We start from the raw sequence: 8,295 nt of genomic DNA, 5'->3' as shown, positions 1-8,295 counted from the left end.
AAAATGGACTGAAACATTGTCTCTGCTTCCCAGCATCAAGAGGTTCTTAACACTGTGGACAAAAGTATTGGGAGAATACTTTTATCAACCGTTGCTAATGATTGGAATACAGAAGCAGGGAGAAGAACAAAGGCCTATAGGTTTGATGTGAAGTGCAAAAGAACCAAGGATGGTGTGAGAACAAGCTTTTTCACTCAGCGAGTAGTCAGGGTATGGAATGCACTGCCTGGAAATGTAATGGAGGCAGGTTCATGAGGGGAATAGGGTGATTATTTAGATAGAAATGATGCACTGGGGGTGTGTGGAAAGGCAGGAGATTGGTGCTATGTATAAAAGCCTGAATGGATAGTAGAGCCAGTATAGGTATAGTGGGCCAAATGGCCTACTTCTGCAGCATAATAATTGTTTCAATCCACAACTCAATTAGTTCATGAATGACACGCACCTTAACTCAATTTTCTGCTTTATTATTTAACCCATAATAACTAGAACTGAAAAATTGCAATCAAGTTCATTTTTGAAACTTACCTTTGACCGCCAGAATCACCAGGCTTTTAGGGAACAGCCTTTCAGATTGTTCACCAGCCTCCATGCGAGCAAGGGTTTCCTGACACCAGCTCTGAATGGTCTAGTTCTAAATTAAAACCCTTTTTTCTTACTCCCTCCACCACAGGAGAATGTTTCTCTCTGGCTATCTTATCAAATCCTTTATTTACATTAACTGGATTAGATTAGCCTTTATTCTTCCAATCCACAATCTAACCTCAGCAATGCATCAACAAGCCACATACCCAATGTAGAGAGAGATAACACGCCAAACATGAGTTACAGGCTAATTGATGCAGGATCGAATTCTGAAGGAGAGGATGTTCAAATGGGAATGAGTTACATCTTAACAGGTCTCACCAAAACACTGTCACAAGAGACAGGGTGTGGAGGTGTCGGTGTTGGACTAGGATGGACAAAGTTATAAATCAGGCGAAAGTGGGTGCTGCAGATACTGGAGATTAGAGTCAAGATTAAAGTGCTGGAAAAGCACAGCAGGTCAGGCAGCGTCCGAGAAGCAGGAAAATCAATATTTCAAGCACTACTGGGGCAGCACAGTGGCTCAGTGGTTAGCACTGCTTCCTCACAGCGCCAAGGACCTGGGTTCAATTCCTGCCTCATGTGACTGTCTGTGTGGACTTTGCACATTCTCCCCGTGTCTGCGTGGGTTTCCTCCAGGTGCTCCGGTTTCCTCCCACAATCCAAAGATGTGCAGGTCAGGTGAATTGGCCATGCTAAATTGCCCATAGTGTTAATTGCACTAGTTAGGGGTAAATATAGGGTAGGGGAATGGATCAGGGTGAGTTACTCTTCAGAGGGTTGGTGTGGACTTGTTGGGCCGAAGGGCCTGTTTCCATACTGTAGGGAATCTAATCTACTCTAATCTTGACTCGAAAGTTATAAATCATGCAACACCAAATTATAGTCCAACAGGTTTATTTGAAAGTACCAACTTTTGGAGCTACCTGAAAAAGCTCAGAAAGCTTGTGATTTCAAATAAACCTGTTGGACTATAACCTGGTAATGTGTGATTTCTAACAAGAGACAGGAACTAACAAAACCAGTTTTGATGGTTCGAGTCTCCAAGGGGAGAAGTTAACCACTTCCAGTGACTCAGAATTGTAATATCACCAAAGGAAACCTCAGGCCGTAGCAAGCAACCAAGACAAACCTAAAAGCTCGTCAGTAAACAGTGAGAGAACCTGGTGCTGTTGACTGACAGAAGAGCACAGGCTGTAACTGAACAACGATAGCTGTCAATGAAAATGGCAGAAATTCAATTCTCCAACTAATTTGAGTGATTCACTTCCTCAAATGAAGAACACCTGCAACTAAATCCAACAACAACTCGCAGACAAATCCTGAATGCAAAAAGGCATGCAATATACCATAAGGGCACTTGTAGTGCAGCGGTAATGCCCCTGCCTCTAAGCCAGGATGCCCAGATTCAAATTCAATCTGCTCCAGATAATATCTCTGAACAGGTAGACTGTGAAAATATCTGTAATCTATTCATCCACAATTAAACAGGTGAAATGTAATGTTTCAATTCAAGGATGTGGGATTTTCATCATTTATATAAATGATTTGGATGTGAGTTTAAGAGGTATAAGCTTGCAGATGACACCCAAATTGGAGGTGTAGTGGACAGCAAAGAAGGTTAGAGCTGAAAATATGTTGCTGGAGAAGCGCAGCAGGTCAGGCAGCATCCAGGGAACAGGAGAATCGACGTTTCGGGATAAGCCTGAAGAAAGGCTTATGCCCGAAACGTCAATTCTCCTGTTCCCTGGATGCTGCCTGACCTGCTGCGCTTCTCCAGCAACATATTTTCAGCTCTAATCTTCTTTGCTGTCCACTACACCTCCAATTTGGGTGTCATCTGCAAGCTTATACCTCTTAAACTCACATCCAAATCATTTATATAAATGATGAAAATCCCACATCCTTGAATTGAAACATTACATTTCACCTGTTTAATTGTGGATGAATAGATTACAGATATTTTCACAGTCTACCTGTTCAGAGATATTATCTGGAGCAGATTGAATTTGAATCTGGGCATCCTGGCTTAGAGGCAGGGGCATTACCGCTGCACTACAAGTGCCCTTATGGTATATTGCATGCCTTTTTGCATTCAGGATTTGTCTGCGAGTTGTTGTTGGATTTAGTTGCAGGTGTTCTTCATTTGAGGAAGTGAATCACTCAAATTAGTTGGAGAATTGAATTTCTGCCATTTTCATTGACAGCTATCGTTGTTCAGTTACAGCCTGTGCTCTTCTGTCAGTCAACAGCACCAGGTTCTCTCACTGTTTACTGACGAGCTTTTAGGTTTGTCTTGGTTGCTTGCTACGGCCTGAGGTTTCCTTTGGTGATATTACAATTCTGAGTCACTGGAAGTGGTTAACTTCTCCCCTTGGAGACTCGAACCATCAAAACTGGTTTTGTTAGTTCCTGTCTCTTGTTAGAAATCACACATTACCAGGTTATAGTCCAACAGGTTTATTTGAAATCACAAGCTTTCTGAGCTTTTTCAGGTAGCTCCAAAAGTTGGTACTTTCAAATAAACCTGTTGGACTATAATTTGGTGTTGCATGATTTATAACTTTCGAGTCAAGATTAGAGTAGATTAGATTCCCTACAGTATGGAAACAGGCCCTTCGGCCCAACAAGTCCACACCAACCCTCTGAAGAGTAACTCACCCTGATCCATTCCCCTACCCTATATTTACCCCTAACTAGTGCAATTAACACTATGGGCAATTTAGCATGGCCAATTCACCTGACCTGCACATCTTTGGATTGTGGGAGGAAACCGGAGCACCTGGAGGAAACCCACGCAGACACGGGGAGAATGTGCAAAGTCCACACAGACAGTCACATGAGGCAGGAATTGAACCCAGGTCCTTGGCGCTGTGAGGAAGCAGTGCTAACCACTGAGCCACTGTGCTGCCCCAGTAGTGCTTGAAATATTGATTTTCCTGCTTCTCGGACGCTGCCTGACCTGCTGTGCTTTTCCAGCACTTTAATCTTGACTCTAATCTCCAGTATCTGCAGCACCCACTTTCGTCCGATTTATAACTTTGTCCATCCTAGTCCAACACCGACACCTCCACATCCTGTCTCTTGTGACAGTGTTTTGGTGAGACCTGTTAAGATGTAACTCATTCCCATTTGAACATCCTCTCCTTCAGAATTCGATCCTGCATCAATTAGCCTGTAACTCATGTTTGGCGTGTTATCTCTCTCTACATTGGGTATGTGGCTTGTTGATGCATTGCTGAGGTTAGATTGTGGATTGGAAGAATAAAGGCTAATCTAATCCAGTTAATGTAAATAAAGGATTTGATAAGATAGCCAGAGAGAAACATTCTCCTGTGGTGGAGGGAGTAAGAAAAAAGGGTTTTAATTTAGAACTAGACCATTCAGAGCTGGTGTCAGGAAACCCTTGCTCGCATGGAGGCTGGTGAACAATCTGAAAGGCTGTTCCCTAAAAGCCTGGTGATTCTGGCGGTCAAAGGTAAGTTTCAAAAATGAACTTGATTGCAATTTTTCAGTTCTAGTTATTATGGGTTAAATAATAAAGCAGAAAATTGAGTTAAGGTGCGTGTCATTCATGAACTAATTGAGTTGTGGATTGAAACAATTATTATGCTGCAGAAGTAGGCCATTTGGCCCACTATACCTATACTGGCTCTACTATCCATTCAGGCTTTTATACATAGCACCAATCTCCTGCCTTTCCACACACCCCCAGTGCATCATTTCTATCTAAATAATCACCCTATTCCCCTCATGAACCTGCCTCCATTACATTTCCAGGCAGTGCATTCCATACCCTGACTACTCGCTGAGTGAAAAAGCTTGTTCTCACACCATCCTTGGTTCTTTTGCACTTCACATCAAACCTATAGGCCTTTGTTCTTCTCCCTGCTTCTGTATTCCAATCATTAGCAACGGTTGATAAAAGTATTCTCCCAATACTTTTGTCCACAGTGTTAAGAACCTCTTGATGCTGGGAAGCAGAGACAATGTTTCAGTCCATTTTTCATTGGATGTTTTGCCTGTTGGATCCAAGGAAGGCATCTCACCAACAAATTCTCTGGATCAATTAGGAATGGCAAATAAAAGCTAGCCTAGCTAGTGATGCTCCCCTTCCGAGTCATCAAGTCATAGAGCTGTACAGCATGGAAACAGATCCTTCGGTCCAACTCATCCATGCCGACCAGATATCTTAAATTAATTTGGTCCTATTTACCAGCATTTGGCCCATATCCCTCTAACCCTTTCCTAATCATGTATCCATCCAGATGCCTTTTAAATGTTGTAACTTTACCAGCCTCCAGCACTTCCTATGGCAGCTTATTCCATACACGCACCACATTTTGCGTGAAACATTTGCCCCTTAGGTCCCTTTTAAATCTTTCCTCTCCCACCCTAAACCTATGCCCTCCAGTTCTGAACTCCCCCACCCCAGGGAAAAGACCTTGACTATTTATCCTATCTGTGCCCCTCATGGTCTTATAAACCTCGATAAGGTCACCCCCCAGCCTCCAACACTCCAGGGAAAATAGCTGTACTCTACTCAGCGTCTCCCTATAGCTCAAATCCTCCAACCCTGGCAACATCCTTGTAAATCTTTTCTGAATCCTTTCAAGTTTCACAACATCCTTATGATAGGAAGGAGACCAGAATTGCACGCAATATTCCAACAGTGGCCTAACTAACATCCATTACAGCCCCAACATGACCTCTCAACTCCTGTACTCAGTACCATGACCAATAAAGGAAAGCGTAGCAAACGCCTTCTTCACTATCCTATCTACCTGAGACTCCTCGTTCAAAGAACTACTTCTTAGGGTTGTAAGCCCTACCTTTACACCTGAGACCCATCTTTTATTTTTACCCGAAACGTCAATTTGGGTTTCTTTATGATACTAAGCTTTACTTTGGCAGGTGACTCATCCAATTGTCTGTGATTATCCATTTAAATATTTATATTCCAAATAGAATTCTCAAGATTAGCTTTTGAAATCATGCCAATTGATGTTTGTGCTTAAGACAGGCTGGCTTAGGGGAAAGCAAAGTCGCGAATTGTCTTCTGGCTCCGATTTCGAAGTAACACTATTATATATACACTACTATAAACACGGCAGTAATTATAGATATACCAGGATCTGACTTCTTATTAGGAAAGGATTAGGAAAGGATTCATTGATCTTCCTCACGTTTTCATGCCCATGTGTTCATGAGAGTCTTGCAGAGGGATTTCTACACAAGTCTAATCTCGGGTAGTCATGTCTGTTTCACCACTACCCAATCTGTGTCCTTTAGGGTCAGTGATGTGCGTCTTCATGACATTTCTGCAAGTTTGCTACAGGGCCCACAACTACTTTATGTAAATTTTAGAAAATTGAGGCCAAACCTTCTCAGATTTTTCTCTGATAGCTTTGATGGAATTATAATGTTGATTATCATATCTATCTTTCACAAAAATATCATTTGATTTGATTTAATTTTTTGTCACATGTACCTAAGTACAGTCACAAAGGCTTTGTTTGTGAGCAGTACAGCAGTAAGCAAGGACATACCGTTCATAGGATGCTAAGACAGAGTGAGGCATACAAGGTTACACTGCACAGGAGGTGCATGAAGCAAGGTCAACATTAACAAGATCAACATTATTTGAAGTTACAGGTTCCATTCATCACTCTAATAATGGCAGGGAAGAAGCTGTTCTTGAACCTGTTGCTATGTGTTTTCCAGCTTCTATATCTTCTGCCTGTATGCCAAAGTTCAAGATGTGACTACTAAGCAATAAATAAATTCCAGATGTTCACTTTTATTTTCCTGATTGTGACTGCTGATAGAAGTCACTGTCTCTTTTTTTACCTTTTGTCTTTGTTTATTCTGTTTCCCATTTTGCCATCCTCATGATTATTTCCTTCCTTATGACACAGTTTTCCATCAGTCTTGGGAAACTATCAAATAAACAAAGTGAAGCAAAACACTTGGAAGAAGAAAATGCAACAAACTTCCAACAAGATCAAAGACACAGGATTGGAAATTTGAATTATAATGTGAGTCGCAACTCCAGAACACAATTCCCTTTCGATTTCAAATGTGATCCTTTCATTATTTATTGAGCTGCGTGCTACATCATGACCCAGACTGAAGAAATAGACAAACAACCCAACTCAGACAAATAATATTGACCTTCTGCCTGAATCTGCGTGTCCAACCAAATATACATATAAGCCATAATGATTATGGCACCTTGTTAAATTGGATTCAGCATGAGTCCATCAAGCATGAAGAGTTCTGCAGTACATTTGACACCTGATCTACTGAAATAGCATTGCGAGAGAGAAAACTGAACTCACCAGCTGAAAGCTGTGCTATCATTTCGAGTCTTGGCAATTGAATATGCACTTTGAAATGAAACATTGGCAGGCTGTGGGGAAAGTGCAGGCAGGATGGGGACTCATTAGACAAGGTTTTCAAAGAGCCAGCATGGGACAGATGGGCCAAACAATCTCCATCTGTGACATGTGATTCTTTGAGCCTCAGTAACCAGATGTGTGACTGCTTTTTAGCATACTCCTGTTTCTCAGGTCCTTCATGTTGCACAGTGATGTATTGTTAACGTGAAGTGATACTTGGCTTTCAACATTGAGAATCACTGGAAAAGGATCAAACTTTTCAGTCATACACAACTTCTGTATCACCAACTGACTGAGCTAAATACTTAAGTTTACAGTCATAGAATCAGCAGAGTCATACAGCACGGAAACAGGCCCTTCGGCCCAACTCGTCCATGCCGACCAGCTTTACTAAACTGAACTAGTCCCATTTGCCTGCATTTGGCCCATATCCCTCTAAACCTCGCCTAACTATATTCCTGTCCAAATGTCTTTTAGTTGTTGTAATTCTTCCTGCCTCTGCCACTTCCTCTGGCAGCTCATTTCATACACGCACAATCCTCAGTGTGAAAAAGTTGCCCCTCAGGTCCCTTTTAAATCTTTCCTTTCTCACCTTAAACCTATGCCCTCTAGTTCTGGACTGCCCCATGCCAGGGAAAAAAAGACCTTCTTTAGAGAAATCAGCCATGGTCATAGAATTTTGCATAAAACATGTTAATAGAATTATAGTTGTTGTCTGAGTTAGCGGCTGTTAATCCTGGGAATCAGTTTAGCATTGTTGGTTTACAGAGCAGTGTGATGTCAACAGTATGTGTTCAATGCCCATCACTGGTTTGAGGTTACAGTGAAGGACTCTTCTTCTCAACTTCTTCCCTTGCCTGAGGTCTGATGGCCCTCAGGTTAAATCACCCCCTGTTGCTTCTTTCTAATGAGAGAACAGCCCTTATGGTCTGGTAAGACTATGGTGACACAACAACTGTTAATCCTGAAGACAATTCTTACCTTGAGCTCATGTTCAAATTGAAGCAAGGAATAGAGTGACATAGACTGCAGAGAAGCAAAAGGTTTTTTTGTTTAGAAGGACATCATGTGTCAGAATTAGAATGGTGCTGGAAAAGCACAGCAGGTCAGGCAGCATCCAAGGAGCAGAGAAATCTACATTTCGGGCAAAAGCCCTTCATCAGGGAATAGAGGCAGGGTGCCTGCAGGGTGGAGGGATAAATGAGAGGGAGATGGGGGTGGGGAGAAAGTAGCATAGAGTACAATAGGTGAATGGGGATGGGGATGAAGGTGATAGGTTAGAGAGGAGGGTGGGGGAAGGTAGCAAAGA

The 8,295-nt window shown here is 42.1% G+C and overlaps 1 long non-coding RNA gene across 1 annotated transcript in view; it reads right to left on the bottom strand.

Moving 5' to 3' along the window:
• LOC122562964 overlaps positions 1 to 8,295 on the bottom strand; it is an 85,202-nt gene that overhangs the window by 43,475 nt on the left and 33,432 nt on the right. The window contains exon 2 of the long non-coding RNA XR_006315449.1: positions 6,436 to 6,524. This is a non-coding gene — a long non-coding RNA (uncharacterized LOC122562964). The remainder of the gene's footprint in view (positions 1 to 6,435; positions 6,525 to 8,295) is intronic.

This window comes from Chiloscyllium plagiosum, chromosome 26, assembly GCF_004010195.1.
Source record: "Chiloscyllium plagiosum isolate BGI_BamShark_2017 chromosome 26, ASM401019v2, whole genome shotgun sequence".
In the NCBI taxonomy this organism is placed as follows: domain Eukaryota; kingdom Metazoa; phylum Chordata; class Chondrichthyes; order Orectolobiformes; family Hemiscylliidae; genus Chiloscyllium; species Chiloscyllium plagiosum.
Note: the sequence above shows the minus strand (reverse complement) of the source record. Positions and strands in the feature narration are given on the sequence as shown.